Source organism: Theobroma umbraticum, unplaced genomic scaffold (genome assembly GCF_002168275.2).
Source record: "Theobroma umbraticum cultivar Fairchild unplaced genomic scaffold, ASM216827v3 scaffold_56.0, whole genome shotgun sequence".
Taxonomy (NCBI): domain Eukaryota; kingdom Viridiplantae; phylum Streptophyta; class Magnoliopsida; order Malvales; family Malvaceae; genus Theobroma; species Theobroma umbraticum.
The window spans coordinates 4,452,275-4,460,163 of NW_018397256.1; the positions used below are offsets into that span (position 1 = coordinate 4,452,275).

At 28.0% G+C, this 7,889-nt stretch overlaps 1 pseudogene; it reads left to right on the forward strand.

Moving 5' to 3' along the window:
- Window positions 1–3,306: 3,306 nt before the first annotated feature.
- LOC110410283 (mediator of RNA polymerase II transcription subunit 21-like) overlaps window positions 3,307–7,889 on the forward strand; it is a 6,690-nt pseudogene continuing 2,107 nt past the window's right edge.

The following is a 7,889-nucleotide window of genomic DNA, read 5'->3' on the forward strand; positions in this document are numbered from 1 at the left end:
AAAAACAAGTTCAAAAGATTCAATCCTTGTTTTTGTTTTCAAATTTTCCTCTCTCGTTTTTTCTTTTTGTTTAATCCATTTTTATAAAATTATAGTTTCTTTGAATATTGAATTTGAATAAATAATGACTAAGTGACTGCTTCTTTGTTACTTTTCTTAAGAGAATTATGATTGATTAGTTAATTTTAGAATTGTATTGAATTTATTTTTGTTTGGATCATTATTAGTATTGAGTTATTAGCGTTTGAATTCAACATTTATAGAAGAGGATCCAAATTTATGTCCTCTTTCTTAAAAGGCCTTAATTGATCTTACCTAAATAATTTGTTTTTGTTTTTGTTTTTCATTTTTTTGAAAACATAATCCTATACAATTATGTAAAAACCTATAAATTTATGTACAGGGTTAGTGAAAGAGATTCCTCCTAAGAAACCATTTCTTCTCTTTATATGATGTTATTCTTAGACCACTTGTGAAGCAGAAGTAGCGTATACCAAGCACCAGAATTATAATTGTAATTTAAAACATGGCTATTGTTCTTTTGTAGTAGAATAGCATTCAACATTTTTGATATATGTAAAGACCTTGGTGCTACCCTTAGCTACATGAGGTAAGTTGATTTATCTTTGGAAAGAAAAAAATGAAAAATCTTTGCTGAATTTTTTTAATTAAACAAAAAAAAATACAAAAGAATTAAAACAAAGTTTATAATTATCATCTTTGAATGTATATGATTGATTGTAATTTTATAATTATTTTTTCCATAGTTACAATTTCCTTGAGAGAATTCCACCAAAGCAATGCTAAGAAACATAAAAGAAGCCACACACCCCCTATCGATGTTTGAGGAGAGGTTGTCAAAACTTTAAGACAAAAAACAGTTGAGTCCGTTGTAACCTAGTGGTGGATTTCCTCGTTAGGTTTGTAAAAATACAGCTTTTGTAATTTCCATTTTTTAATGAAAGTAATTGTTTAGATGAGCAAAAAAAAATTAAAACAAAGGTTATTATTATCTATTTACATAAAATTAATTGAAACTTTAACATCGTTACATCTCTTGCAATAGAATTATAACATAAGGTTTTATATGAAAAAAAAAACGCCTCAAGATATTATGTGAGAAAAACTTATACCATAAAGGGTGTATGTGAAGTTTATTCTATTTCATAACATAATCTAATTTATAAATTGTTAATTTTTATTATATTCCGCTGCAATAAAATGACATATCCATTTTCTTCTTATTGCTTATTGCTTTTAAATTTCTTTTTTATTTTTAACTTTTTTTAATTGAGGGAAGAAGATTTCAAATCTTACTCTTTAGGTAAGAGGATCATGCACCAATCAATGAACCAACTGCTCGGGTGCTACTTTTAAATTTTTTTTTTGTCTTGCTACTTTTTATTTTCAAATAGAGAAAATTTTATAAATATGTAGCCTCATTCTATTGTCAAAAGCTAACTAAATATAAAACTGAAAAACCTTTAGTATAGTAAAATTTCTATAAATTAAATAATATTTTTAACCAATCCTAATTTAGGACCAACTTGGTAAATTAATAATTAGCTAAATTTATAATATAACACATTTAATAAAACACATATAGGTCCCACTTGATATATATATATATATATATTAATAATCTCCTTATACAACAAATTACACACACACATGACTCAATTAAGAGGTCTTTATAAAATATGGCTCCAATTTTACTTGCACTACCAAAAAATCGAGCAACTATGACAAAAAATTTTCTATCACAAATAAGAACTTATAGTGACAAAATTATGATGGTTTTGTAACAAAATTAATGACAATTTGTTTATGAGAATTTGTGACAGATTTAGGCATGGATTCGTAACAGAATTGTGATGATATTTTAAATTTGTCACTAAATCCATTACAATTAATTGAGGCGCAAAAATTTTATCTTAGCACCAAAAATTAGTGACAAAATCTTATGACAGAAACCGTTACAATATTAGGATTCCTTGTTTAGTGACATAATTAGTGACGAAATTGTGGTAGAAATTTAATTTGGACAGCTCGAGTAAATAACATGTGACCAATTTAAGTATAGTAGATCATTGTGACAGAATAATTTATCACAAAGATTAGTTTAAATTAAAATTATATTTTTATGACAAAAATAGTGACAAATTTGTGACAAATAATTTAGGCCAATAATTTAATATTATATTTTTAACTTTTTTTATCGAATAAGAAAAGAATGAGAGAAATTAAGTGGGAGAAAAATCATATAAGAAACTCAAAAAATTTCAAAATTTTCTTAGTTTTTAATTAAATAAATAACAAATAAAAAATTGTAGAAAAATTTATTCTTTTAATTGAAAATTAACACGATTACTCTTTTCGGAGCAAAAGTAAAACAAAATTGTATGTGAGAAAAAAACAAATAATGATGCTATGTGAGAAAATGTCGTATCATAGAAGATTTATGTGGAATTTATTTATTTATTTTTATTAGTCACTTTTCGTTTTCTCACTCTCCTAAAATGGCACCGTTTGATCAAGAGAAACCGTATCCATTTCTTTTCACTCTTAATTTCTCTCTCTTCAAACAGGGCCTCCCCAACATTTTCTTCTTTCTATAAACACTGAAAACCACCCTTGCTTTTGCTGTTCTCCAGTTATCGGTGAGCCAAGTGGCCTCCCCTCACTTCTCCCCACCAAGGAAAAACCCTAAAAAAACCCTAAACCCAAAGAAAGAAACTCTATTCCAAGAGGTTTCAAGGATGAATCCTCCAAAACCGAAGGTCCCTTCCCTTCTCCTATTTTTGTGTGTTATTGGGTTGTAAATTTTTGCATTTTTTTTCCTTTCTGGATTCTAATTGAGGTTTTTCACTTTAGGTATGGATTTGGTTGCTAGAATGATTTAGGTTTTTTCTTGATGTTTTCGCTAGGATTTCTTTAGGTTTTTTTTGCCTTTCCATTTCTTTCTCTCCCGTTTTTTTAATGCAAGCTTATGGCTTTTAAAGTTGCTCTACAGGTGGTCGTTTCTGTCGCTTCTCGCCAGCCACCTCCCACATTAGCTATTTTTGTCTGTTTCCCTTTTCCATTTTCATCATTTTTTTTGTTTTCATTTTTGCTTCTCAACTTCTTTTTTGTTTCTAGATATTTCTATTCTTTTTCGCTCTTATCTTTTTATAGGCTCAATTATTATATTTTTAGTTAATCTATATATTTCTATTTTTAAATCGTCTACTTTTTGGGTTTACGAATCACCAAGACTAAATACTTTGAAGTAACAGTTGTCAAAGTTTTGGCTCTTCTGTGTTTGATATGTCGTATAAAAATTTGGGTTATCTTTGGTTTCAGAAGAGGGATATAATTTCCCAATTACAAGAACAAGTAAATGCAATGGCTGCTTTAGCCTTTAACACTTTCGGGTTGTTGTAAAGAGATGCTCCTCCCATCAGGCTTTCCCCAAATTATCTAGAGTCCCCTGATAATCCCATCAAGGACTCAACGAATTTCTCCAACCAACCTAAGCTATTGAGTGCTACTCTAGTTAAGGCTGGCTAAACAAGTGTCAATTAAAGTTATACCTACACAAGTATACGTATCGAAATGATTATATAATGATAAGCAAAGTATCGATCTCATAAAAAATTAATTTAAAATTTTATTAATATTAAAATTAAAACAATTTAATTTTATCCAAACAATCAAATTCAAATAATTAAATTAATTAATTAAATCTAATTAACTAAAATTTAAAATAAAAAAAACTCAACGTAATAGTAATTTGGGTAAAAATCAAATCAAACAAGTCTAAGATTATTTATAAAGGTCTTCCGATTCATCTTATAAAAATATCTATTTTAACCAAAACATTATATCTCTTTGTGAATTGAAATTAAAATAGACTCATTAAGTTCAGACTCTAATCTCGCTACATAAGGCTTATAGGTATATTCCTATCTTATAGGTAAATCACTTAATATGATCATATGCTATCTCAATTTTAGTCTATACTAAACTCCTTTTCCTAAGTTTGTTTAGATTTTTAAATTAATTTAATTGGTGATCAGGCAATTAAAAGTATTAAAAACAAATTAGAATAAACAATTCAAATCCCATTATAGATAGACAAGAAAGAGATTAAAAGTTTAGATTACATGTAAGTTCAATTGCAATCTTAGAAAAAAAGAATTAGTTACTCATAATTGCAAAGAAAAATAAAATTATATAAATTTCAATCGTTGAGAGTAACAAAAAAAAAAGCTAACGAAAAAAACAAAACAAATATTTGCTACCTTACTCTCCAAGTTTCAGTCTCAACTTCTAACTTCCTATATCTCCAAAAGTTGTCTCCTTAATGTTTCATAAAAATATCTTATTTATACTAACAATCTTAACCTAAAATCTTCTAAGTTAACCTACTTATTCTAATTGGGCTTAAAAGTGTAATAAGAGGCCCAAAAATCAAATATCATCTTTCAAAATTTCAATTCTTGCGGCAGTACATGTCATCATCTTTTGATGCGATTTTCTCTATTTTCAAGGCAGAATTGGGCAAAGTAATCTTCATGAAAGTTGTATTTCTATCTCTTATCTTTCTAATGATAGAAGAATTGCATCATTTGGAGTTTCGTAGGGCAAATTATGGTCAAAACACTAAAACATATGCAAGCAGATTTTTGGATCTTTCAACATCTTACTTTTCAAAATTAAACCCGATTCTCTTAATTCTTACAAAAAAATAAAAACTATTAAATAATAACCAAATTAAAAAAAATAAATATTAAATTAAAATAAACTCACTTAAAAATAAACTAATTATAAAAGTAACTAAAAATAACTAAATTATAATTTAAAATTAAAGACTTAGCTAATATTTAACAACAAAATTAGACTAAAATAATTTCATAAAATAAAATTACCACACCCCCAAACTTAAGATTTTGCTAGTCCTCGAGTAAAAGAAAATAACAAAAAGAAAACTGAACATAAAAATACTTGAAGAGATAGAAGTACCAAATCATGATTTCTTAATGTTTTCCTCAGAAATTATCCCAATTCCAACTTAAGGTAAAATACAGTTAATCCTTAAAGTCATGCCATGAGTTTACAAAGTATATCATGCAATTCATATTAGTTTATGCCAAATCTAAGCATAGATATGTAGTAGAATCCCATGAGTTTGTTTTTCATCTTTCTCTCCATTAATGTAGATTAATACTTATTCAATGATTAGTAGGTTTTCATTAAGCTTATAATGTGAGGCTAAGATCAAGGTATGACAAAGGATATATTTATGCTCAAATTCACTCTAAGCACCTAATCAATGTAGGACATATAAAGAGCTCAAATTTTTTTGTATAGCACCCCAAACTTGAAGTAAACTTTCCTTTGCACAACACACTTTATTTCTTTTCTTTTCTTTTTTTACACCCTCAAACTTATTTGTAACAATTATAAACAAAGGGCAATTTTTCTAACAACCATCACCTTTTTTTTTATTTTGGTTTTTTTTTCACCTTTCTCCCTCAATTTATCCTTAAGCTCAAACCATACCCTAAAAAGATTACAATACTTAAAGGGTGAAAGGTTCAAATTGTTGGATTTAAATAAATAGATTAAGGCTAACACAATTGTGTATTTACCAAAAAAAAAAGGTAAATTAGGCTAAAAAAGAGTGACTAAGGATAAACATAACAAGGTAAGCTCAAAAAGGCTCAAACAATCCAAACATAGCCTAAATCACTTCTTATCCTAAGTGTTATCTAAGATTTCGTCTCGAGAGAAAATCTAACAAATTCTAGAATTCTTGACTTCATTATACTTTTTATCAACATAAACTTTCTCTAAATCACATAAAAATTCTAAGTAAAGGAATATGGTGCTCAAATTATTGGAAGTCACATTCTAAATTAAAGCTATCACAAGAATATCAACACAATCTTAAATCATACCCATATTCTTCCCAAAAGCTTAAATCATGAAATAATCAAAATATCATCATAGGATAAGAAAAAATTATAAACAATGTAAATGATAACCAATCCTAAAAGCATACAAATAATTAAAATTAAATCCAAAACTTCCATAGAATATTCACCACCAGAAAAAAAAAATTTACCCTCCTAAACTTAAACTAAACATTGTCCTCAATGTTAGAAAAAATAAAGGAAAGGTAAAGAATACTCTCTTGATGGTTGGATGAATCCGAAGAAACTCTAACCTTCCTCCTCATCTTCATTACCATCAATGCTTATAGGAGGCCTTTTTTTTTTTACTACAAAAAGAAAATAAATAAAGATTAAAGTGGACATATAAATAAATAAAATAAAAATAACTGAAATGAGAAATTATGAATTTCGAAAGTAGGTTGCCTCGTAAGAAACACTTTTTTATAGTCACTAGCTTGACTTTAGTTGAGGTTTTCATTCACCCTTTAAGAATGTTTGAGTTTGCATGGAAAAAGCTTAAAGTGTGAAAGTAGCCTCCTCTTAAGATGAGGTTGTAGTGGCTTTAACTCAAGATTTGGTGCTTGCTCAACCCAAGGTGGTGGAATAAGTTTGCTTTTACCTAACTTCCCAAACTGAGTTCTTCTTGAATAATGTGCACTTTTGGTATAGCCTTCAAAACATGTATAACATTTGTGAGTTCTTTATTCTTGGCCTCTGTTCTTGCATCTTGAACCAAACAAGCTACAATGAGTTTCTTTGGATTTTCCATATCAACAGCCTCCTCAGATAACTCATTAATTATATCCAAAAAGGGAATAGGAAGCACATATGGCTTAACTTGTGGTGGTGTAGATATTTCCTCCTCTTGTTTAACTTCTTCATCTTGAATGTGCTTGTTGGAAGTATTTTCTTGATCTACTTTATCTCTATTCTTTACCACATCCTTGTCGTTTACCTTATCTAGATGTTTACCATATTCTTCTCTTTTAGAATTAACCTTAGTGTCATTTGGTAAAGTTTCTTAAGGCCTATTGTTGATGTCATTAATAAGCTATCCCATTTGAGTATCAAGATTTCTCAATGAAGCTTCTTGATTCTGAATGATGGCATCATTTTGCCATGTATTGCATGAGAATATCTTTTAAGGTAGGCTTCTTTTCAGGGACAAGAGCTCTAGCTTGTGACTAAAAACATTATGAAAAATAGGCTGTGATGAATATGTAAGACCCTAATCATTACTCCAAAAAAAATTTTTTGGTGATTCCACCCTTAGTTGTAATTGTTGGAGTATGAAATGTTTTGTTACCCAATGAAGTTTTCATTATATTGCATTGATTTATAATAAGTTGAACAACAATCACTTGAATGCCCATCTCCACAAAGTTCGCATCTCACAAAAAGACTCTGAAAAACATTAACACTCCAATTGTCAATTCTTTGAGACAATGCATTTACTTGGGTGGCCAAAGCACTGATAGCCTATTCATAATCACTAACAACCCTTCTAGATACAAATTGTTCAAATAGCCACTGATAGTTATAATAATTCATCACCTCAACCAAAAGAACCTAAAAATAAAATAAAATAATTTAAATTAAGACTAAAATTGTTTGGTATTATTATTAGTAAAAATTCTAGAAAACAATTTCTTAGCAACGATGGCAAAAACTTGTCAGTTAAATTTCTACCTATACTAGTATACGTATCGAAAAGATAATACAATGGTAAGCAAAGTATCGATCCTATAGCGAATTGATTTAAAATTTTACTAAGTACTAAATTATAACAATTTAATCTTATCCAAACAATCAAATTCAAATAATTAAATTAATTAACTAAAACTAATTAACTAAAATTTAAACTAAAAAGAAAAGAGAAAGTAATAATAACTTGGATAAAAATCAAATCAAACAAGCTTAGGATTACAATATCCCTCACACTTCATCTAA